We start from the raw sequence: 25,523 nt of genomic DNA, 5'->3' as shown, positions 1-25,523 counted from the left end.
GCAACAGGTTTGGAGGAAGAAAATATCGTGAATTCTTTCCCCCTTCCCCTTTCTTCCTTGATGGCTGTTTAGACAGCAGTCTTAAAAAATCACTAGTCACTAAAATCCCTCATGCCCGTTTCATATTGTGTTGATTCATATTAAATTCATGACAACAAAAAAGCAACTTGAGGCACTTTTAGAAATGACCGCTCTTTAGTGTGCCTCTCCTTCCTCCGGGCTCGGTGGGCCCAGCGCCCATAAAGCTGCCTGCTGTCTTGTGTCATGAAAAGAAACAGCTTTGCCTGGGAATGCCATTACTGTGTAATGAGGCGTGCGGCAAAATATACCTTCAGCAGCCACTTGATGAAGGCTTGCTGACACACCAGCCCAGACAGAAATGTTTTTTTGTATGTTCTTCCTTATTTTGTCCATCAATCACATCATTAGTCAAAGCAGACAAGCCTGTCAGCCGGGGCCCAGATGCAGAGTGGCAGGCGATCAGGGGACAGGTGTTCTAGCCCCCCCCCCAACCCCCGCCATGCCCCTGAAATGCACACACCCAAAATGAAATCCCGAAATGAGAAAGAGACCAGACTTTGTTTCAAGGGCTGGAATGTCAGTGAGGAAGAAATGGCAGAGGGCAGAAGTTCAGAAGCCTGCTTCGAGGGACCTGACTAGCAAGGTTTCCTGGAATTGTCCAACTGAGCTAGAATCAGGACTCAGTTCTGGAGAGGTTAAAGCAATCAGGGAGGGGACAGGGGAAACATACACACACATAGGAGGGGTAAAAACCTAATAAATAAACAGATAAATAAGTAAATAAAATCCTGTTCATTTGTTGTGGTCAGTGAGGTATTCAAACCCAACATTCGAAAACAATAAATAAAAGCAACGTCCTGGGTGGCCCTCTTTGATATCTCAAATGCATAAAATTAAATTGGATAGTTCAGATGCCTGGGGCCACCCAAGCCTATCTGAGTTATCTACCTGACACCGGCTGGGAAATTGAGGGCTCCAAATGGCTAGCTTCTGTCGCAGTATCACTCATTTCTAGAAAACTAAAACACCCTCCGGATATGAGCCACCCCTCCTTTCCTAGGCATCTCAAGTTTCTTCCTTCCAGGCTTCCTTCCTGCCAGGCATTCTTTCTGGGATGTAACAGGTTAAAGAGGCTAAGCATATGGAGTCGTCTTCACTGGTTAATTTCTAGCTTTTCAAGCAAGCCCTGAAATAAGTGTGTGTAATGAGCTCACTGCTTGGTTACCCCTGGTTACCAAGGAGGATCACCTCCCTGAGCTCCTTCTGACCTCACCCTGGCCATTTTAGCCCGACATCCAACCTGAAGGCTTCCTGTGGGTCCAGTTTAGTTGAGATTTTAGCAGACATCATATCCCACATTCCATCTTTGAAACAGACTTTCTGTATTAGAATAACTTTACTCATACTACAACACTAAAAAGAGAATACAGAGCCCCATGTCCACTTTCTGCTCCTTTTACGATATGAAACCAGCATGGCACACTTTCATTGTTACTGAGCCAATGAGGCACATCACTACTGACAAAACTCCACCCTGTGTTCAGATTTCCTTCCTCATGCCTCCATTTTCTGCAGGACCCAACTAGCATGCTTTGCAACTAATTGTCACATTCCTTTAGACTCTTGGCTGTGGCAGTCTCTCAGACTCTCTTCGTTGTTTTGACCTGGTAGTTTTGAGGAATACCTGTATGTGCCATTTTTATAAATATTCTTTTTTTTTAATTTAGACCATATATGTGAGTATGTGAACTCAAATTCAATTACACTTCAATAAAAATAGTGCTTGAAATAAAAAGTCAGGAGTGGAACCTTGAGATGGGAAGGAATTAGGACCATGGAAAGGTCAGAAGTCTCTACATAGCACCCGGGAGAAGATCCAATGCTCCAATCTTCCCCAGAGTTGACCTTTCTAAAGATGCTGAGCAGGAAGGGAGCAATACCTGATACAAGATTCAAACCCACACTTCCACCTTTAACTGGGAATTAAATCTGCTGATATTCCCTCTGGGGCTTCCAAAAGGGAAGCAAGAACACCATTAATCTAAGAAGCCCTTAGATGCCACCATGGCCAGGCTCCATTTATCTGGGCTAGTGTTTGAATTGAGAAGGGGCTGTGAAAACACTAGCTAAAGTGACACAAAGTGCCAGGGCTAGGGCCCCAGGAGGACCAAGGCTGCATCTCAGCTGGGAGGCAAAACCCTAGTCTCCCAAAATGGAGTCAGATGTGGGCTGGAAATCTATCCTTCTGAGGATGCTTCTGAGGGCTCAAGAGAGAGGGGGGAGATAGAGAGGCAGAGACAGAGATAGAGAGAGAGTCAGAGACTCTCTCTTCTTGCCTTTTCCACAGAGCACAAAAGGGTCATGGAATGGGAAGGTCAGTCAGCTTGAGAATAAGTGGTCACTTCTGATGATTAAGAAAAACCACTTGCTCTGCTTCGTCTCCTATCTCAAACCCTATCTAGGAAAGAAATAGTGACTCACAGAAGAATTCTAATTACCACAGCCCCCAACATAGAGCAGCTTGGTATCTGGACTCTGAATATGATATGTGATGTTGTTAAATTCCACTTTCCCTTCCATCCTTGCGAGGACCCCAGGTTTTCCAGCTCATACACATGTTTTATGAGCCTGCCTTTCAGCCAGAAGGTCTGTGGAAAGTAAAATAAATGAATCCAACACTATTCATTTCACATCATCTGACATTTATTCTTAGAGAAGACAAGTGACAATTTGAAAGCTACAATCACACGGCAAGAATCTTGAAGTTGGATGCACAGTATGTTTCAGCCAATCAATCAATCAATCAATCAATCAATCAATTGTACAGGGCACTTACTGAATGTGAAGCCAAGTGAATAGACAGTTCCTTGGCCCCTAAGGAATGGTTGGAGAACCATGTTCTCCCTGCCCCCAATCCCCACGAGCATTGGCTAGGTGGATAGACTTGAGGCTACCTGGCTCACAGACCAATCAGGAGACAGAATGGACTTCTTTTAGATGGTTTTTCTTGGGAATTTGGGAATAGAATACAAAATGCATTGATCAAGTCCCTATGGTTTCTAGTTTATAAGTGAAAATTTTCATTTTCAACAGGATAGTACATTTGAATGAGAAATGTCCCACACAGGCTCATGTATTTGAACACTGGTTCTCGGCTGATGGTGCTGTGTGGAGAGGTCCGGGGAAGTGCAGCCATGGTGTGGGCTTTGGGAATGTATAGCCTCACTCCACTTCCAGTTCACTCTCTACTTCATGTTTATGGTTGAAGTCGTGACATCTCAGCTCTCTGCCCCTGCTTGATGCCATGCCTCCCACCATTATGGACACTTCCTCTGGAACCATAAGCCCAAATCAACTCCCCCCCCCCCCGGCCATAATGGTTTATCATAGCATCAGAAACATAACTAACACAAATGCTAATAGGTTCTAAGGAAAGATTTTTCTATTGTGTGGTTGGAAGATGATCAGTTGATGGATTCAGCTTTAAGTATGTCCCTCTGGGAGTTCAGGAGATGGTTCAACAGGTGACTGTGGGCAGCAGGAAGAAGAGGCTCTCTGGAGTTTGCTGGCTGGCAGCCTAGCTCCAGGCCCAGTGGAAGACTCTGTCTCAAAGAATAAGGCAGAGAGTGGTAGTGTGGGGCACTGCATGTCCTTCTGTGGCATGCACACACAACCACCACACACGTGCAAACACACACAACCACATGCACACAAACACACACACATAACATGCACACACATATGCACACCCACATAACTACACACAAAAAAAAATCAGATACACAGTCACATGCATATGCAAACATGTACAGCCACGTGCATACAACCATACAACTACACACACAAACACAAACACATACAACAATACACAACTACACACATACACACACATATGCACATGCACATAACTACACACACTCACACATAAAACTACATACACAACCACCCCCACACACATGCAAATATACAACTACACAAAACCACCCCTCACACAAAACTTTATACACAAACACACACAACCACATTTACACACATGCACATGCACACACATATTGGAAGCTTTGTTTCCAATATGAGGAAGTTAAAAGATGGTGATACTTTGAAGAGATGGTGCCTGGTTGGAGGCCATAGTCTCTGAGGGTCTGCCCTTGGAAGGAACTAAGGTAACCGTGGGGGTCAGGAAGATGGTTTGGCAGGTGAAAGGGCTTTGCTGCCAAGCCTTCTGACCTGAGTTTGGTCCTCAGGATTCACAAGATGGGAGGAAAAAACTAACTTCCAAAAGCTGCCCGCTGACCTCCACATGTGTCATGGAAAGCTCATGCACATGTGCACCACCCCCACACTAACACACATACACAATAAATGTGTAAAAAAAATCACTTTAATAAGATAGTGATGGAACTCCTCTTTCTGGCTCCAAATGCCCCCCAACCCCACCCACCCCATGATTTTTCTCTGTCTCTAGGACATACACCCGCCATGATGTGACGAAGCTCTGCGGCCTTCACCAGAGCCAGAAACATGTGCTGTTTAGACTTTCAGTCTTCAAAACTGTCAGTTTAGTAAGCCCTGCTTCTTCAAAAGGAACACAGCCTCGGCATTTCACCACAATAACAGAAAAGCAACACTGTGTCCAAGAGGCTAGAGTTCTAGCTAGACAACTAACTGGTTGAAACATTTCTGGTTTTAGAGGTTTCTTTCAATGTCTCTTGGAGGAAAGAGTGTGCATTCTCCAGTTTCTGTGGTCTTTCTTCAGAGGGCCTTGACTCCTCTGGAAGGAGTCATAATGGGGCATGTAGCAGGCCTCGGAATAGCAATGGAAAAAGCTGTACCGAGCCTTTGGTTGGCACAAGGGGCATCTCCTGAACCTTGTCTTGTTTACATGTTCTCTGTACAAGCCATGCAAAGCAGATGTCACTCTTTTTAGAAGTTCGTGACCATTCAGAGGATTTGTGAGTCAGAGTCTGAGTAGCAATACCAGAAAACAGCTCTGGTCTTGGGGTCTGTTTGAGTCAAGACCATCATTTGGGCAGAATTAACATGTACACAGCTCTCTAGACTTGATCTCAAGGGCAACTCTCTTTTCTAAATGCCTTACTAAGGAATGCTTGCAGGAGGCATCTGCATATCAAGGTACATTTGTGTTTATAATAAGAGAGAAAATAAAAGGCTCAATAAGTGGGAAATAAAGCAGAAGGAAAAGTCAGCTAGGGAATGGCCCCCAAAGACCCCTAGGTCAAAGGCTTCTTCACCAGCCTGTGGCACTACTGGTAGGAGGGGGAACCTTTAGGAGGTGGAACCTAGTATTCAAATCTTGGATGGTCTTTTAATAAAAAAAACCTGGTACCAGATATTGGGGTGAAAGCTGAAAGATCAGAGATGCAGAGCAGCCAGCCACTAGTTCTTACCTCTACGAAATTCTCAGCCTAAAGAGGGAGAGTTCCTGTTTCCTCACACCTTATATACCTTTCTCTGCTCTGCCATAATACTTCCTGGGATTAAAGGCGCATGCGTGCATGCGTGCGTGAGTGAGTGCGTGAGTGCGTGTGTGTGTGTGTGTGTGTGTGTGTGTGTGTGTGTGTGTGTGTGTGCTGCCCAAGCAAAGGCATGATCCTCAGGCAAGTAGGGTATACAATATATCATATCACCACAGCCTAGTAGGGGGACATTAAGTGATGGGGATACTGAGGCCCCAGGCTCCATTCTTCCTCTCTCCTGCCTGGCTGCCATGAAATGATTAGCTTCCTCTGTCATGCACTGCTGTCATGAAATACTGTGCCACCACAGCCCCCAAAACAACAGACCAAAGAACCATGACCTGAAATCTCTGACACAGTAAGTCCAAATAAATCTTTCCAAATAAATCTTTCCTCCTAAGGAGTTGTTTGTCTCAGGCATTTTGTCACAGTGATGGGAAGTTGACCGACACAGGTGCTGAGGTCAGAAACAAGATTTCATTTACTCTCTTGACTAAACTCATTGTAAAATATGGCCACCAGGGTTGCTGAGGTCCCAAGACAGGACACTGTTATAGCCAAAGTTTCTGAGATCACCCAGCCCTCAGCCATCAGAGCAGGAACATAGAGTCTGGTGCTTGTACAAAAAGAAAAGATCATGCTTAAAGCTTTCAGAGAACTTGATGTGTTCCTTAATGCTCAATAGAGCAGCTGCATTCTAGCACTTCCTGTGACGTGAAATGCAAAGACGAGCCAGTGCCCTTCAGCTGCATCAGACTGCTTGGCCAGAGGTCTTACGGATGGAACAGGGTACATGTGGAGCAAGAGGCTACTCAGGGATGAGGCTCCAACCTACCTTTGGTTTCCCATGCCTACCAAGCAGCTCCCAGCTAGCCTTGGTGGCAAGCAGAAGCACTTGATTCCCATGCATTCCCTGGAAGCATCCTCTTGTCTCAAGTTAACCACAGTGGTTTCCCACCTGGGATGTCTGTGTGTGTTCTGTGAGTGTGTATGAGGCTATGTGATTCTGCAAGGCTACAGAAGCCCAGGTGTCCCCAAGAACCTGTTTTCTTCTTGCAGCTCTTCCACTTCAAGCTAGAGGTGCTGTGAGGTGAGCCCGGTGAGTGAGAAAATGCCCTTTGCAACCATTGATGAGGAGTCCCTTCAAACTCATGTTGAAATATATTTTCAGTGTTTACTTGAAGAAGATTACTATATTTAGTAATAAAATTGCGTATCTTTGCTTTCGAGACTTTACTCCAAAGGTAAGTTAACATAAACAGTGAACAACTTAAATATCTCTGAAATACATAGAAGAGTGGTAAAAGTCCACAAATGTAGACCTAACCATGTTTTCTTGCCCCTCTTTAGATACACAAGTACCACAAAACCATCAGAGCTCTATCTGCTCAGTTTGATCTGCCCATTTCCCTGTGTCCTTAAACAAAATGAAATTTGCACACGAGTGAGATTATATTACATGTTATCCTGACCTCTCACTTCTCCCCCCACTGAGTTCATTGCAAATACCTTTGAAAACCAATGTGCATGATTGTTTTTAATAGCCTCTTAGCATTACACAGTAAAGGCATGCTGTAATTTATTGGTGCTTACCTAAGATGTGGCTCATATTTTCATCATTACAAATAGACCAGTGGACACAGACCACAGAGATGATTCAGCAGTTAAGAATAATTCTTGCTCTTCCAGAGGACTGGAGTTTGGTTCCCAGTACCCATGGTGGGTGTAACAGCCTGTAACTCCAACTCCTAGGGATCAGATACTTTATTCTGGATCCCCCAGTGGTACTCACAACACACACAAACACAAATAAAAACCAAATCTTTTGAGAAGACTCATCTACAATTTTGTATATAAATCATTGAAGTTTGCAGAGGTCTGTCATAGTTTCTAGAATTGAGGTGACTTGTTTATAGACATGCATGTGCCTCTTCTAAGTTCTAACTGCAGTAGCTGCATCGTGGCCTCCTGCCAAGCTGCCCTTGCAAAGGGCGAATTGATGTTTCACGAGTGGTAAATGACATTTTCCTATGCCCTCACCTGCTCAGGATTTACCAGTCTTTTAAAAATTTTACCAATTTAAGGGGCTGGAGAGTTGGCTCAGGGATTAAGAGGACATGCTCTTCCAGAGGATCTGAGTTCTGTTCCCAGCATAGGGAACTGCCTGAAACCCCAGCTCCATAGGCTCTAATGCCCCCTTCTGGCCCCTTCAGACACTGCATTTACATGCACATCTACACACATATACATATAAATAAAAATAAATCTTAACAATGTTACCAGTGGAATGCATGAAAAGAAACAATTTTGTTTTAATTTAATGTTCCTGATTATAGAAGAATATGACTTTTTAAATATATAACTTGACTATTTGCTTTTCCTGTTCCCTTAATTGCCAAATCAATTTTCTTTGTTTGTCTATAAGGTTGTTTTGAGTTTTCTTATTGATTTTCAGGAATATTTTATACATTTTAGGCAATAATTTTTGTTCCGTATTGCTCAGATGACTCCTGTTTGTTTTATTTTTTGAATTACATTTATTTATTACCTATGTATTTGTGGGGATGGGTGAGGGAATGCACATGCATCATAGTATATGAGTGGAAGTCAGAGGACGACTTTCAAGAGTTAGTTCTCTCCATTCATCATTTGGATCCAAGGAACCAAACTCAAGTCACCAGGCTTGGAGGCAAGAGCCTCCATCAGCTGAGCCCTCTCACCAGCCCTGTTGTTTGTTTCAAAATAGTTGAAGAAGTGAGCTGTTCTCCAGAGCTTCCGGACCTATCCTAGTGAAGAATGTCTTCTACATCCTAAGGCTGTTTTCTCTTAGCAATATTTATCATTGTTTTTTTTTTTAATCAGTGTCATGATTTTATATTATGGATTTCCACACCAGTGATCAAATGTAGTCACCACTGGCCTCCAATTCCTTCAATCCTTTATCTTAAACTCAATTATATGGTTGTATTTCTTCTCTATTTTGTCTGCACTATGGCTTTCTTTCTTTCTTGGGACACACAGTTTTAGCTGATATGCCTTTAAGTTATATGTGAGACTTTCATGGGGAAATTATTCCTCCCACCTCAATTTTCTCTGCAAATTTTTTCCTATATAAGTTTAGAATTAACTTTCCAGATTTTTTGTAATATTTGTTTTTCTTTTATGTGTCTAAGTATTTGTCTGCATGCATGTTTGGTGTCCATGAAGGCTAAAAGAGAATGTCAGATCCTGTGGAGTTGGAGTTATATTCAATTGTGTCAAATCCTCTAGCTGGAGTTAACAGTTGGTTATGAGCCACCTAACATGGATGCTGGGAACCAAACTGAGGTCCTCTGCAAAGGGAAGCAAGCACTCAGAATCACTAAGCCATTTCTTCAGCCTCACAAAAATGTGTTTCGAAAGGGAGAAAGATAATATTCATATAATGTTTCTTTTATTTTATTGTGCATTTGGTATCAATCATTCATTATGCCTAATATGTAAAATAGGTCTGTGTGTAGGACAAGTAAAATATATAGCATGCATCTGAGTTTAAGACATAAATCTGTCGTCTTAGGACACAGCCCAGTGGACAAGGGGAGGGTACCATATTTCTGATTTTACACCAAAAATCTAAATTTCTTTGTCTTTTTATTGAATTACAAAGTCTTCTTCCTTTTCTTAACTTACTTGGATTTTAAAACCCATTAATGAGAGATTAATTTTTATCTAATTCCCACGTAATGTTTAATAGCATTTCTGTTTTAATCTGTGAAAGATATTGAACAGTAATAGGTTTCTTCAGGTTTGATGACCTTTTCTTCCTTAAGATAAACTCAACAGGATTAGACATTGTTTAGAGATATTTTTTTTTATATGCTTGTCCATGGAACTTCCAATCCTATATTCCTATTGTTTCCTTTTTTCTTATTTTTTGTCTTTTTGATATTGGAAGGTAAATAAAGAATGAATTTGAAAAGTCTCTCTGCATTCCTGGAACCTTGAATATAAGATTTATTTATTAAAATACTTGCTGCACCTTAGCTGGAGGTGGTCTAGAACTAATGACAGATTAAGAAAGATATTTTTAAAGATTGATTTTTCTTAATTTGTGTGTGTGGGTGTATGTGTGTGTGTGTGTGTGTGTGTGTGTGTGTGTGAGAGAGAGAGAGAGAGAGAGAGAGAGAGAGAGAGAGAGAGAGAGAGAGAGAGAGAGAGAATAAGAAGGCCACTGAATTCCCCTGAGCTGGAGTTACAGTAGGTGTGAGCCATCTGGCATGGGTGCAGGGAACAGAATTTGGTCCTCTGAAAGAGCTGCACACTTCTCTCTGCTGAACCATCTCTCCAGCACCAAGAAAGATAATTTTAAATGAAAGTTTTAAACCACATGTTTACTCACATTCTAGTCTTTCCAAGTTTTCACCTAAATGAACCTTGGAGACTTACGTTTACTAGAAATTTTCTATTTGGCTAACAATTTAGAACATAACCAACTTCATTTAATTTATCAGCTCATTTTGTGAAGTTAAATTTTAAGTTCCATGTTTCTAATACTATTTATCTCTTTACATACTATTGTAACTGGCCATTTAAATTGGACTTTTTGTCTTTTCAAAGAACTAAGTACAAAAGCTATTCTCTTATTTTGCTAATTTGGTTGTTTTTTATTTTAATGTCTCCGGAGGGGGTTATATGTCCCTTCTATCTTCTTTAGTTACATGTGTACTTTTCTGAATTCTGGCCATTCCATTTTCTAGTATATGCATTTATGCTTCTTATGATTGCCATTGGAGTCTCTCATTTTTTGTGCGACTCTCATTCATATCCTAAATGTATTATTTTAACTTTGTATTTTCTTTATTTCTAAGGTACATGCATTAGAAGGGAGAACTTTTATTTATTTATTGTTTTATGATTGTGATTATTTTGATTTTTGTATTAGGGTTTCACTATGCATCCCTGGCTGTCTTGTAACTTGTCATGTAGACCAGGCTGGCCTCAAACTTGGAGAGTCTGCCTACTTCTGCCTCCCAAATGCTCAGATTAAAGGGATGCACCACCATACCTAGCCTAGAAGTTCAAACTTTTAATATTATTATTGTCTATAGTTTGCATGATTTGAGAAATTTGTAGAAAATTTCTGTGGCCTAAAGTATGATTAATTTTTAAATGTTTCATGTATCTTTGGGAGCAGTGTGAGTTTTACTTACACACATAAAATCAAGCTGATTACTGTTATTCAAGCTTCTGCCACTTTTTTCATTTTCTTTGGTGTATTCTTATTTTATGAAGTTCTGAGAAATCTCAGGGAAATATCCCCTAATACAATTGAGGGTTTATTACATTCATTACACCCTCCTTTAGAATTCATTTCTTTATAAATCTTTATTTATTTTTATTTTTAATTATATGCATGTATGTGTTTGTGCATGTGTATGTATCTGTATTGTGTAGTTATGTGAACATGAGTGCAGTGCCCATGGAGGCCAGAATAGGGCATCAGATGCCCTGGGGCTGAAGTAACAGATAATGTGAACCTCCTGATGTGGGTGCTGGGAACCAGACCCAGGTTCTTTAAAAGAGCAGCCAATGCTATAACCCATAATCTCAAAAAAGGCTTTTTAAATTAAAAATGTTAAGTTGCATGTTCAAGTTTTATTTGAATAAGCCTTAAAGACCATCTCTATAGATGTTTAGAATGATTCTTGCTTTATGGATTTTGAAGCTGTGTTATTGTGTACATAGTACTTGTTACAAAATGAATGAAATAAAGCCTTCTGTCCAAAATACTGTGTACCTGGGAGACAGTAGATGGCTTTTGGCAAAGTGCTGCAAACTATGCCATCAGAGTTAGTGAGTGAAGTAGAAAAGAGTTACAAGGCACTTCAGGGATGTGTTCTAGGGTTGGGCTTTCATTCTCTATGAAGGGGGCGAGGTCAACTATTCTAACCTAACTTTGATGGTGATAAAGTAAGATTTTGTTTCAGAATGATCACCCCAAATGTGCTGTAAGGATGGTGGAGTGAGAAGAACAGACAGTGATGGAAAGGCCCATAGATCCTGAAGAAGTCACAATTGAAGGTCAACAGAAGAAATGAGAAAGGACATGTTTGAAGAGGCCATACTCTGCAGCACACAACATATGCCCAGGCCTTTCATGGTGAACCCTGAAGTTCTGGCCACAGAGTCTGCAAGAATGATATCGGAAGTTCCCAAGCATTCTGTCTTTAAAGACTTCCTCGGCAGTGGAGACAACTGTGAATCCCCCAAGCTGGGTACTTCCCAACACAGGCTGAAACTCAGGGCAACTGCAAGTGATATGACATGTTTCCTGATGACCTCACACTTGGTAATGAGGAAAGACATAGTGTGGCAGAGACCTTTACCTGGCTGTGGCCAAGTACACCAATGCACACAATGTATGGAGGAAGGCTTGCTGGATTTTGGTTCATGGTTTCAGAGGGTCCAACCCATAGAATACAGAAAGGGCCAGGGTAAGATATTACCCTAGTGAGATACTCCACAGTGACTTCCTCTAACAAGGCACTTCCTCTAACAACACCCTAACTTTCATTGCTGCTTGATAATGCCCCCACGGTATAAATCCATCAAGGAACTAGTCCACTGTTTATGTAGGATGCCTCATTACCTAATCCCCCCTGGAAACACCCTTGCAAACACATTCAAAACTGCACATCCTTCGCCAGTTCCTTAGACATAATCCAACCAGACAGATCAAACTAGATATTACAAGAGATACTCCCTGGAAGTGGGAACTGAGAAAGGCCAGCGAGTTGGCATCACTTGTTATGGGCTAGAAGGGACAAATGGACAGCTAACTTGATCACTTAGCTTCCTTTGACCCATAGTAGAAATGGCCCAGTGGGGACAGATGCAGGCTGCCCATGCTGTTGGTGGTTCTCCTAGCTCCCTAGGCAAGGGACAGGAAGGAGGGTCTGGGCCAAGCACAAAGACTCCACAGAAGAGTGGCTTTCCAGAGGCTCCCTGATCTCTGGACCCAGTTATTGGTCTCTCCTCCTTCATTCCTTTCTTCTATGAAGAAAATGTTGAGATGTTTCCCCTAGGCCCATATAGACATGCTGGCATAGTCATAGAATCGGAGCACATCTTTCTCTGAAAGAGTCAGGTTAACATGAAAATACATCTCTCCCTCAAGTTAGCAAAGTGTAGAATCTCCTGGGAAGAGAGATGGAAGAAAAGAAGGAGAAGAAGAAAAGAAATAGAGGGAATTAAACTTGGCCAATTCATCTCTGACCTTGAGTATTCTATTTGTAGAATTCGAGGGTCCAGTGATGTCTGTTTCTGATTAATTTTGTCCTTTATCACTTTTTTTTTAAAGGAAAACCTGCCCATAAGATCAAAGACTTCACATGCTCAGAGGAACGACTAGTTCGAGAAAATGCCTCCACTTGCATTTTTGCAATCTTGCATGGAGAATTTGTGTAAACGACACAACCTGGAACAACATATAAACTGTTATGAAGATGAATAGCGAGACAAGCAAGCATCTACCTATAATTTCAAAGAGTAGTTTTCTTTCTCACAAATGTTATGAAAATTAGTAATTTCAAAAGCCTATTGGAGAATTGCACTATTAGCAACCTGGTATGGCAAGAGTATAAATATATTGTATTTGAAGGAAAGGCATTGTCAAATTCTTTAAATTATCTTTTTTCCATTTTCAAATTCTTTCTTGCTGTCAACATTCTGAAATCACATAAATATAAAAGCTACACAAGTATTTGAATCCCTGTTTCGTTTTGAAAGACACAGAGGTCTGATAATATTTGCCTTACTCCACAGGAATGAGTGCAGAGGCTGTGAGGATGGGCACATCAGGGTCTCCATCTTGCCATGAAGCGTGATATTTGTACCACAGTTCTTGTGAATTAAGAGGTAAGTGACACCATGCAGCCACAGAACCAGAAAAGAGGACATTGTGCCTTGAAGTCCACAATTTTAAAGCAAGAGGGATGTCCTGACTTGGCCCATATGTTTTCTATGTTACCTGCCTCCCCTCTGTCACAGCCACCTCTCCCCACAGTAGTATACGCCTTTGCTTCTGACTGCAAGTGAGGCTGGGCACAGCTTGGTGGGAAACAGGCGGCCGCAATTAAAGGGAAGAAGGCTTCCTGGTTAGTTTTGTATGTGTGTGATTCCTTAGGGACTCAAAACTCTGCTGAAAACTGTTGAAGGTTTGAATTTCCAAGCCTCAGAGAATCCATACAACTTGAAGCCCTCGAAATTAATATAAAATGTGTCCTGGGAAGACGAGAGTGGAGCTTAGTTGGAAAGTCCATGCCTAACATGCATAGAATCCCGGGTTCATCCCCAACACCACAAAACTAGGGCATGACGGCTTATTCTTGTAACCTCAGCATTCAGACAGTAGAAGCAGGAAGATCAAAAGTTTAAGGTTACTGTCAGCTGCATAATGACTTTAGGCCAGCCTGGGTTACATGTTATAAAGTCTTTAAAAAAACAAAACAAAACAAACAAACAAACAAAACAGTACATCAAAGTGGCTACTAAAACATACAGAAAATAAGAAAAAAATTAAGTTTTCTTTGAGATGATGTTAATCTTGGGTATCAAGAAGCAAACAACATCCATGACTGTCTTAGTTAACATTCTATTTCTGTGAAGAGACACATGATCAAGGCAACTCTTCTAAAAGAAAGCTTGCTTATAATTTAAGAGGGTTAGTCTATGATCATCATGGCAGGGAGCCTAGCGCTGCAGCAGTAGCTAAGGGCTGACATCCTTTTTCTGAAGGCAGCAGGCTGAGAGACAGACACTGGGCCTGGCATGGGCAGTGGCACACCTCCTCCAAAAAGGCCACACCTCCTAATCCTTCCCAAATGGTTCACCAATCTGGTAATAATCATCCAAACCTATGAGCCTATGGGGACCACTCTTATTCAAACCACCACAATAACCCTGTAACTGGGTCAAGAGCAAAATATACACACAGACAGGATGAGCCCACAATCAAAACTCACCAAGCAGGAGAGAAAGTAGCAGATCCACAATATGACTCAGCCAAAACAAAAAAATGGGTAGATTAGAGCCCCAAACTGAGACTTTGAAATGCCAACTTGAAAGACATTCTACAGAATAAGCTTTTTTTTGGGGGGGGTGGGGAAGGTTTTAATACTTCAGGGATTTTTTTAAAAGAAAATTTCTGAAGTTTAAATGAAACATGACTATAAACATGCATGTTTCAAAAAGAAATAAGTTGGCAGCTCTAGAAATGAAAATCTCAGATGTTAAGTTGAATATAGTTTAAGAAACAGAAAAGCTAATGATCGGACATAAGTACATACCAGGAGCTATAAATAAGCCTGAAGTGATATTTCCTTCCTCAGCACTTCTATCTTTAAAAAGGAAGATAAGGAAAACAATAATCATTATTGATGACTTAGAAATGCCCACTAATTGCAGCCCTGCTCCATAAATAAATGTGTTGTGTAGCATAGATACTTAATATCAATGCACTAGTGTTAGAGAATATACGGTCCATATTTACATTTACCCTGTTATCCTAAAACTTTCCCCTGTGGAGTATTTTTCCCCTATGCAATATTGACCCAGTCACAGCATCTGAGGCAGGGCAGTTGTCCTATGAAACATAGTCACATCTTGATTTCTCTAGTATTTCCTCATAGTTGGCTGCAGTTTAAGCACACTGATAAAAACTCCTACAAAGCTCACAAGATAACTTCAAGGGCTTCTTAGAATTTACTTAGCAACCCTGTGTTGGCTGTGGTTTCAGTAATTCCTGGCACTGAAGTTGCTGTCTGCCTACACAGTATACCCACCCCTTGGTATCCATGATGATTTGGTTCCAGAATCCGAAGATGCTGCTATATTCATACAACACAGCATGGTCATCATAAGTAACCTACCCACATCCTTTCATACCCATGAAATCCTTTCCAGGTGACTTACACTACCAACTATGGTAGAAATGTTAAGTAAGGGGCTAGGGAGATGGTTTACTGTGACTGATGAAACACGTGACCAAAAGTGAGTTGTAGAAGAAAGTTTGTCTTGGCCAGAGATAAAGTCCATCACTGAGGGGGTCAGGGGAGCCATGGCTGCAGGTAATTGGAGCAGGAAGCTGAGAGATCACATCTCAGCCACACACAGGAAGCTGAGAGAGTGAACTAGAAGTGGGGTGAGGCTATAAACTCTCAAGTGCAGCCCCCTCAGTGACATACTTCCCCCAGATATTCCAAATCCTAAATGTCTCATAAACTCCCCCAAAAAGTATTGCTAGTTGAGGACCAAGCATTCAAATAAGAGAGCCTACAGGGGACATTTCTCATTCAAATGATCACACTGCTTTTATAGAAGAGCTGGGCTCAATTCTCAACATCCATATCAGGTGGCTCACAATTATCTGTAACTTCTGCCCCAGGAGATCCCCTGGCTTCCATAGGCACCTGCTCATATATAGTACACATAAAATCATGCACACACACACACACACACACACACACACGCACACGCACACGCACTTAAAAAAAGTTAGGTAAGTAATTGGCATGTCATGCTGTTTAGGGAGTAATGGCAAACAAGGGGGAAAGCCCATGCATGCTCAGTGTGCATGCCATCATTCTTCTAAGTGTTTTCTATTGAGGTTATTTGAACCTATTAACTTGGATCCTGGATACAGAAGGCTGACTATATGTTAGTGCCTTGAGAAACTAGAATTCTTCTTGAGAGAGAAAGGCATCACAAATGTGGAATGGGGGAAGATAAAAAAATGTCCCCTATGGTCCAGGAGTAGATCTGGAGGGATTGTGAGCTGAGGACTTTGTTAAAGACATGAAAGAAATCTCAAAGGAATTATTCCATCTGTTGGCTCTACCCACTGAGTGACTCTGGGTGCTGTGCCCCTCCAGGAGGAAGCTACACATCTTGAACCTAGATTTCCATTTGCCAGGAGCCATTCATCTCTAAAAGGAAATGGCACATCTTGAATAAGTGGTAGATTCTATGCCTGGACAGAAGAGACAAGCCGACCTGGGACCAACTCATGACAAGGTCTAATACTGACAAGCAGGCTCAGTAGATACTACTGGGCAAACCAGAGACACTTTGAGTGTGGATGAAACGTTGGTGATAGGCTACAGGACACTGAGTGATGAGTAACCTATGGTCTATAGAACAGATTACTAGTAACATATCAACACCAGCTAATCTCTGTGCACAGTAATGACTAAATAAAAAAATTCACCATTTTCCAAATGTAAATGAATCACTGAGCTACTCACAGACCGTCCTAAGCCCATGCCCGGAAAACTCCTTGGACAGCAAGATATTTACACTCATTATAAACAGCTCAGAGTCTGGAAACAGAAGAGGGGGCAGCCATGGCTTTCACCAGGTGAATAGCTTTAACATTGCCAGCCAGAGGGACAAATTGACATCATGCTGCTCCTGATGCAGTGCCACAGGAAATGCCCATCATCACCTGAGTAATTAATTACTCTTCCACTCTTTGCACCCAGAAGCTGAAAAGAAGCTGGCTGGCAGAAACAAGGGAACTGATCACAGGGGAAGGCAAAGGTTGGCAGGGAGGGCGCTTACACTTCACACAGGTGACAATTAAACCCAGCCACCTTTCTCTGCCTCTCTCTCCCCAAACACACTCTTTTGTTGTTGTTTTTGTTTTATTGGGTCTCACTATTTAGCCCAGGCCAGTCTGGAACTTGTGACCTTCCTGACTCAGCCCCTGGTCCATAACAGGTGGGTATAGCCAGGCCTGGCTGAGAGTCTTTCTTTCTGAATAATGTTGATAACACTGCCTCTCTGAGCATTTTCTGGTTAAGGCAATGGGGATATATTTAAATTTATGATAATGGACACTAGTGACATAAATGGTTCATTCTGACCACAAAGCAGGTCCTGAGTGGTTTTGAGTTTGATAGAAGCCATCACATAATCAGGGGTACTTACTTTATGCTCACCTGTGGTGTCAGCCAGCTTCTCTGGGAGGTCAGGGACAATGTCCAGAGCCCCTGTGTCCCAAGACTATCCTTGTCATCTCTCCTTAGATTCCAGATGAAGCCTGAGTGGTTCTTGGGCATCAAGACACAGGAGGCGGCTGCAAGAACATTCTCCGAGGTCAAGGGGTCTACAGATGAGGTCATCAGGGGTGCCGAGGGATGAGTCGTCTTTAGCCACAGTGCAGAGGGCCCTAACGTCTTGCTGTTTGTCTTTATTTTACCTTTCCCAGTATCTTTTTTGTCAGGTTGTAAAATACATACTCTCTCCCCAGGAGATTCTCTCGTTGTACTGCAGTCCATCTAAACAAATATGTATTTACAACAGGTTCTTTTTTAAAACATGCATTATGCAGCTAATAGACTGGAATGACTCTTTGGGGGAAGTGCCGCACAGTCTTGGCTGTTTTTTTGTTGTCTGCAACATTCACCTCTTTTATATGGCTATTTATTTTCCGCTGCTTTGGGTGGTAGGGAGGGCTATGAGGAGGAGAAATCATCCACCCAAATATGAACTGCACATATAAAACCTCGACAGTGGGCATCTCTTGCTAATGATCTTTGAGGCTGGTATGAATCTGAGCTCCACACTAAAAGAAGTCCAAATGGGGAAGGAAGAATGAGTCTACATCCTATCTGTGTCTTGCTCTGTAAGTTGGAAACTCGGAGGCAAATTCCTGTCTTGGAATACTATCAGCTGTTAGTAAAGAGAAGCCCCACCGAAACTCATCTCCAGGAACAAAATCTCTAGGAAAAGACAGGCCCAGGGGTAGTCAGTCCTACAGCTCAATGATGTACACAGGACCTGAAATGAAATCTGTCATTGCATTCTTTGCTTCTGTTTATGAACACAATTCCCAATGTCACTGCCCAGTCTAGCAATGGTCACCAGAGGAAAAGAGCCTATGCCTTCTTTTGTGTGACTTTAAAATAATCTTCTAGCTTAATCCATCCTCATCCCATGGTCATCCTGTAGCTATGACAATCCCTAGTCAGGGAAATGGGATCATGAGAGCTAGTTCAGATGCCATCTATCTCTCATTTTTGCACATTATATACATCAGTATTTACCTTCTATCATGGTTACTTCTCATTGTGGCTGTGATAAACTACCCCGACAAATGCAATTTGAGGAAGGGTTTATTTGCATGAGCTCAGAGTTCAAGGGCACAGTCCACCATGGATGGAAAGATGAGCTGATAGAAATTTGAAGCAACCATTCCACATCCTCCTTAGTCAGGAAGAAGAGAGCAAAGAATACTCCTGCTCTACTAGATTCCCTCTTTTTAAGAAATTTGGAACCAAGCCTAAGGAACGGTGCCACCCTCTCTTAGCGTAGCTCAATTGACTTGATTGAGATAATCTCTCAAAGGCATACCCAGGAGCTAACCTACTCTAAGCAGCCCTCATGGGTGTGCCTACGTAATTTTAGATCCTGTCAAACTGACAACTCTAACCATCAAATTCTAGTAGAAATTAAAACCAAGAAATTTAAAATAATGTATTCATCAATCTAAAGTGAGCCAAGCAATAGAAACTGCATATAGTTATGGAACATAATTGTATTTTCAAAGATAAAAACTAACCTGATAGTGTTCTTTATTATAGTTTTGTTATTCTTTAATGTCTGATCCCGTACACACAGCTGGCATGTGTTTGGTTTTTTTGTTTGCTTGATTGCTTGTTTCGAGACAAGGTCTCATGTAACCCAGGCTGTCCTGGGACTCACTGTGTAGCCACAGATGGTCCTGAACCCATACCTCCAACCTCTAATGACAGACTGGCAGGACCATGCCCAATTCAAGTGATGTGGTTTTCTTATCTTCTTTTGTCTTGTCTATTGTGGTGTGTGGCTTTGTTGAAATATACCAAGAAATCTGAACTCATGCCATAGATAGGCTTTTGCAGGAGGAAAATATATTTTAATAACTCCTTTAGATAATTAAGGATATTCTCCTTTGATAATACACTGAAACACACCAAGTCAGAACTGTTTAAATATTAGGTATGGCATGGATCTGAAGACACATCAAAGGAATGCTTGTCTTGTCTTACACTACCATCCATTGATCTTCCTTAGTCTTCAGTTGCTCTTCCCCAAGCATGCTTAGTACTTGATCCTTAGAAAGTATTGGTTCCCTGAACCATATGGATCTTCCAGGATTAAACATATCTTGTTATGTGATGCTAAAACTGTGCTTCCTAATATCAGTACTGATCTAATCAGAACAGTCTTGAAATCCTTGAGTATTAGTGAACTTAGGAGGAAAATACAACTCTTCTTAGAAATAGAATTTTACTTGAAAGCTTAAATTTCATTATTGGCAACAAACCTTAGTTGCTTTCTTTTGTTTTTGGCTTTTGCTTTGTTTTTAAAAATGTCTACCATATACACCTGTACAAATAACCTGCCTACATGAGGAAGACTGGATGCAGGTAAAGGCCATGAGATTTGAAAGATGATATGAAGCTAATTGTTTTCCCAGTTCTAACTCTGACATGGGTGTTTGGCTTTGGTAGTAGATAAGTGCATAAAAATATTTGATACTGAAAGTGTAAATTTGAACGCGAAGCTCCACAACTTCCATTTTGAACATAAATTCTAACTGTTTAGAAGTTAACTAAGTTGTATAGACTTTGGGTCTGGTTAAATTTGGTATGTGTTGTTTTTGTTTATTTGAAAGTTTTTCATAACAACATTTAGGTTTTTTTAATTAAAGGAAAAACAACAGGGGCAGGAGAGATGGTTAACTGCACTGGCTGCTCTTCCAGGGGACCTGGGTTCAATTCCCAGAGCCCACCCATGTGGTGATTCACAGCTGCCTGTAACCCCAGTTCCAGGGGATTGATCTGAAACTTTTTCTATCTTCTGCAGGCATGCCCATGGCCCACAAATATACATGCAGAAAAATAGATGTAAAAATAAATAAATAAAATTTAAATAACTAAATAACCAACCAATAAGGGAAAAATGATGTTCCATTGGAATAGTCAAAATCTTGAGCTTGCAATTTGAGCCATTTCATTACCCATTAGCTTCTCCTTGAGATGTCCACAGCCATTGTATGTTGTCAGGCATAAGGAACAGCATGTGTGTGCTTTCTTTTATATAAAAAATACGAAAGCATGCATCAGGAATTGAACTTTTTAAAGTCATGAGTGCTCCCAATTCATCAAGGTTGTCTTAGAATGTTAGCTGTGAGGACGTAGTGATGAAGAATTAAAGCTACTGTTTCTTGGTGTCACTGCCCTGATTGGTACTGAGGCTCCAGCAATTTTAAATGGTTTTGCCATTAGGATGCCAGTATATTGTCTTAGTGTTACACACACACATGCCATATACACACCACACACACTACACACTGTACACACCATACACACATGCACACACACACCACATACATGCATGCATGCACACACTACACACACACACACACACACACACACACATATATTTTGACACTGAGAATTTCTTGGAAGGGTCTCCAGGAACCCCATTAGTTTAGACCTCCTGAAAACCATTAGTTTAGACCTCCTAGAGTTTTACTCTATGGATGAGGAAGGTTAGAAATCAAAATCAGTTGGGGAAACTTCATATCCAAACTCACCAGTAGGAAGGGGTTGGGGATCACTGTTGATTGGGCAACACAAAGTGATTGTCACATTAATGCCACATAGGGCTCCGTACAGCAAACAAATGACAAAATAAAGTGTGAGCCCTCTAAGAGCTCCTCAGGAGACCACATACAAGTCTCCCCCTCTTCCCCTTTCTCTGCCCCGCCTCTTCTTTCTCTCTTTCCCTTTCCTTCCATCCCTACCCCTCCCTCTCTCACTCTGTACTTGTAGGACTTGAAGCTTACCAATGAACATGCTTATGAGACCAAAGTCATGAATTTGACGAGTCAATCAGTCTGACAGTCCTAGAGAGGATGCCATGCATAGAAACGAAAATGCCAGGAGACAACCCAAGCACAAATGGATCTTGAAACTTAAGATGGAAGACCATATGCTCATTCAGTCATCAAGAAATGCTTGCCTGGTACCATTAAGAGAAGAGAGCACTGATGTGAATTAAACATGGTCCATGTCTCACCATTACCCTAACCTTAACCCTAACTGGAACTCAATTCATATTGAGGCAATATGTATTTTTGTGCGAAAAGTTGGTGACTATCTGAATCAGATGTTCTGCACCAACTCTAAAGAGAACATACAGGTTCATTTTCAGTGTCTGGCTGTGGCACCCAATCTCAGGAACATAGGAGAGTTTGTTGGGGGAAGGACAGCAGCATAGAGTTCAGGGGAGAGCACAAGGTTAGGAGTTGGATGAGTGTTAGGAGAGACCTGAAGCAAACAAGAGGGGATGGGAGAGAAGACCTTGAAATGAAACCCAGTACCTAGGCGAGACCATAAAGAACCTAACTGGCCAGGTTAAGAGATTTTAATTTTGTACTTAGGGAAATGGAGACCCACTAATGAATTTAAACAGGACAATTGATATGATGAGATCTGTGTATTCATAGAGGCAGAAGAATTGTCAGCAAAGAACAAGAGTAACCATGAGGGGAATGTTAGAGGGACTGCTAAACATGGAAACAGATCTGCACAACAGTTTAACATGTTTCTTTGCTAATCCAGTCAAGTCATAGGTGGATTGTGCCACAGTCTTCACTTTAGAACTCAAAAGATCGGGCAGGATGGCAGAGCCATGAGCACTGAGCAGGGATGAGGCCAAGAAAATCATACCCACAGACACACAATTGACTAGAAATGGGTCCACTCAAGGTCCTTAAATAAATAAATAAATAAATAAATAAATAAATAAATAAATAAATAAATAAATAAATAAATAAATCAGACAGACGAAGAGAGTGGCCAAAGAGAGCCCTGGTGTAAAGGATGCTCCTGGGGTCAACATCCAAAACCTGTTGGGATATAGCACATGATCTTCGGAGCTGAGCCAGCTCAACACATTTTGACCCTTATCAGCCACTGTGGTTAGTCAGACTTTTCATCTTTGTGACAGATACCTGGCACAGAGGCTTGAGGAAGGGGGATTTGTTTGGGATGGGTTTGGAGGTGTCAGTTCACAACCTTGGTTCTGTGGATTGCATCCTGTGTCTGAGGCAGAATTTCACAATGTCAAAGCCTGCTCAGAAGACAAGTGAGAAGCAAAGGAAGAAGGGCCCATAGTCCAGGTATGACATCTGAGGCACTCCCCCAGTGGCCTCCTTCCTTCAACTAGGCCCCACCTCCTATAATTTCCATCCCTCATGTCTCCCCAAAAAATTGCCACTTGCTGGGACCAGATATTTAAACTGTGACCAGGACATTTCATATTCAAGCCCTGACAGAGTCAAAGAAACAGAAACCTCAATGAACACATAGTCCTCCACCAAATCAGAGAACCAATTGCCAGTCTTGCCTCCTGAAGTCACAGTTGACTCTTCTCAGGAATAGGAAGAGTAAGCTTGTCCAATTTGGGAGTCCTTTCAAGACTAGACTCACTTCTGCTAGAATTCTGTCCCATTATCAACCGAGTTAAGCAAATGACTGGACCAGTCAGAGCTCTGGTGGGATCCAGCTCTCCTGTCTGCTCAGGGGATACTGTGAGGAGGCTGTATTTCTCAGGGATGTGATAACGAAACACAGCAAAAGTTCAGTGACCCTGAGAAAACATTCTGTGGAAAGTCAGGAGGAGATGATGATCATGGCAAATGCTGCCAATAAATCATCCTGGGCACGTGGCAAGGCAGTCTGAAGACACTTCAGGCTGCTGGGGACCAGCATAAGGCTTCAACCATGTCTAGATGACAAAACACCCGTAATTAACCTTCATGGAGACTGGGTGCAGTTCAACTGTAGAACACTTACCTAACATTTTCTAAGTAGTTATGATTCTACCAGTAGGTGAAATTAACCACACTAAGGAGAAAGGGAAGTCAAACATGTTAACCTGTGATTTAGACCCACTGATAACCAGGCTCATGAAAATTACTCTGTATCCAGGGCCACAATAAGATGAAGAAAGAAAAAAAATTCAATACCCCTTGCAGGGATCCCACAGAGACCAGGTCTATTCTTTACAAACAAGCCAAGCAATTTGCTCGCATTCAGCCAACTCCAGTGAGTCTTAGCTCCCAAAGAAAACTCCTAATGGAATCAACACAAGGCCTATAAATCGTAACACATCTTATGGTATTAGTAAAACTTTTTAAAATTCATAACTGATCAAGTCATAAACTCTCTTGATAAATAAGACCCCACATAACAAGTTCTGAAATACTATGAGACCTGGTAAAAAGAATAAACCTGTTGAATAAATCTGCTATGCAAAAAAAAAAAAATCTCAATGCGATATATAATGGAAGTCTCCTTAAACAAAAACCTGAGAAAACAATAAACCTGCTAAAAGGCTCAATTTACTGCACTCTAGGGCCATATTTCTCACTTGTTTTTGAAGCCGGCAGACAACTCAACCTGTTTAACCTTTGTAGTCCTTTCCCCCAGAAACTTCTCCTGCTCTGTTCCCATCCTGCCTGTGCCTGTGAATGTAAGGAATTCCCAAATGACAGTGCAGAAGGACATTACATCATGACCAACGACAGTACAAAAGGGGCCGAGTTTATCTTCTTTGCCATTTAGACCACTCTTCTCTGGCCACCCCACCATGTACCTGTGTTCCTGTAAAACTTCTCTGTAGATCTTGAGATCTAGATAAACCAGCTAGAATGGATACTGGTTTCTCTCATCTTCTCTCATCTTCTGCTTCTTTTCTGGAAAAAGACAACATGGTCGGAGGCAATGGATACTGGACACAGCTAGAGAGTGAGGTGTATGGGAAGAAGGGCCCCTTCTGGAAAGAAAGAAGTGGGTGCTGAGGCAGCAGGGGCCTGGACAAAGGAGAAAGGTGCATCAGAAAGTGGTCAGTCACAGGGGGTTTCTTCCCAGGAGCTGACATTTGACACTCTCCCCCCCCGGGGGGGGGGGATGTGACCAAACATTAACTCACTTCAGGGAGGGAACCAACTACAGACCAAAGTCCAACTTGGTGGACCATTGACTTTTAGTGAGGTTATTTATAGAAGTATGGGTGCTGGCTAGGTTTTATGCCAACTTGACACAAGCTGGAGTCATTTTAGAAGAGGAAATCTCAGTGAGAAGATGGCCCCACCAGACTGCCCTGTGAGCATGCCTGTGTTGCGTTTTCTTGATTGGCAGTTGATGTGGGAGATCAATCTCACTGTGGGTGGTGCCACCCATGGGCAGGTAGTTCTGGGCTCTATAATAAAGCTGTCTGAGCAAGCCATGGAGAACAAGCCAGTAAGAAATAACCCTTCATTGCCTCTGCATCAGCTCCTGCCTTGAGTTCCTGCCTGACTTCCCTCAGTGATGGACTATAATGTGGAAGTGTAAACAAAATAAACCCTTTGCTCCTCAAGTTGTTTTTGGTCATGGTGTTTGATCATAGAAATAGAAACCCTAACTACGACAATGGGCTGAGCAGAAATGACTTGAAAACAGCTGCATTACCAAACCTCAACCCAACAGTTCATGAAACCTGAAAACCTGGAATCAGTTCACAGCCTAAAGACAGCTCAACAGGTCTGAGAATATCCCTTCTTGGCAGCTCAGCCTTTTCCAGGTTGCTCAGCTATCTCAAAATATCTTTTAGCAGTCCCCGCGGCTCATGAGAGGGGATCCTACTGTATCTGGTCAGTTTCAGGAACTTCCTGAAGCTTTTGAGTTGTTTACTTCGTGCCTCTTAGTTAGCTGCCATTTAGAACATCCTGGGTCTTAACCTAATAAGTTCCCTGCAGAATGGAATGTTTTTCCTCTTTTTAGAACAACCCGAGTCTTAACCAGGTTCTCCACAGGATGGAGTGTATCACTGGGAGGAAATTGCTCTACAACAGCCTTCAAGAGGGGAGTTAGGTGAGTGATGCCAAAAGACTAACCATGGTCCTCAGCTGAGCTTTCTCCTCCAAAATACATAGGCAAATATTAAGGG

This window comes from Peromyscus leucopus, chromosome 1 (genome assembly GCF_004664715.2).
Source record: "Peromyscus leucopus breed LL Stock chromosome 1, UCI_PerLeu_2.1, whole genome shotgun sequence".
In the NCBI taxonomy this organism is placed as follows: Eukaryota; Metazoa; Chordata; class Mammalia; order Rodentia; family Cricetidae; genus Peromyscus; species Peromyscus leucopus.
This window is presented reverse-complemented; position numbering follows the sequence as displayed.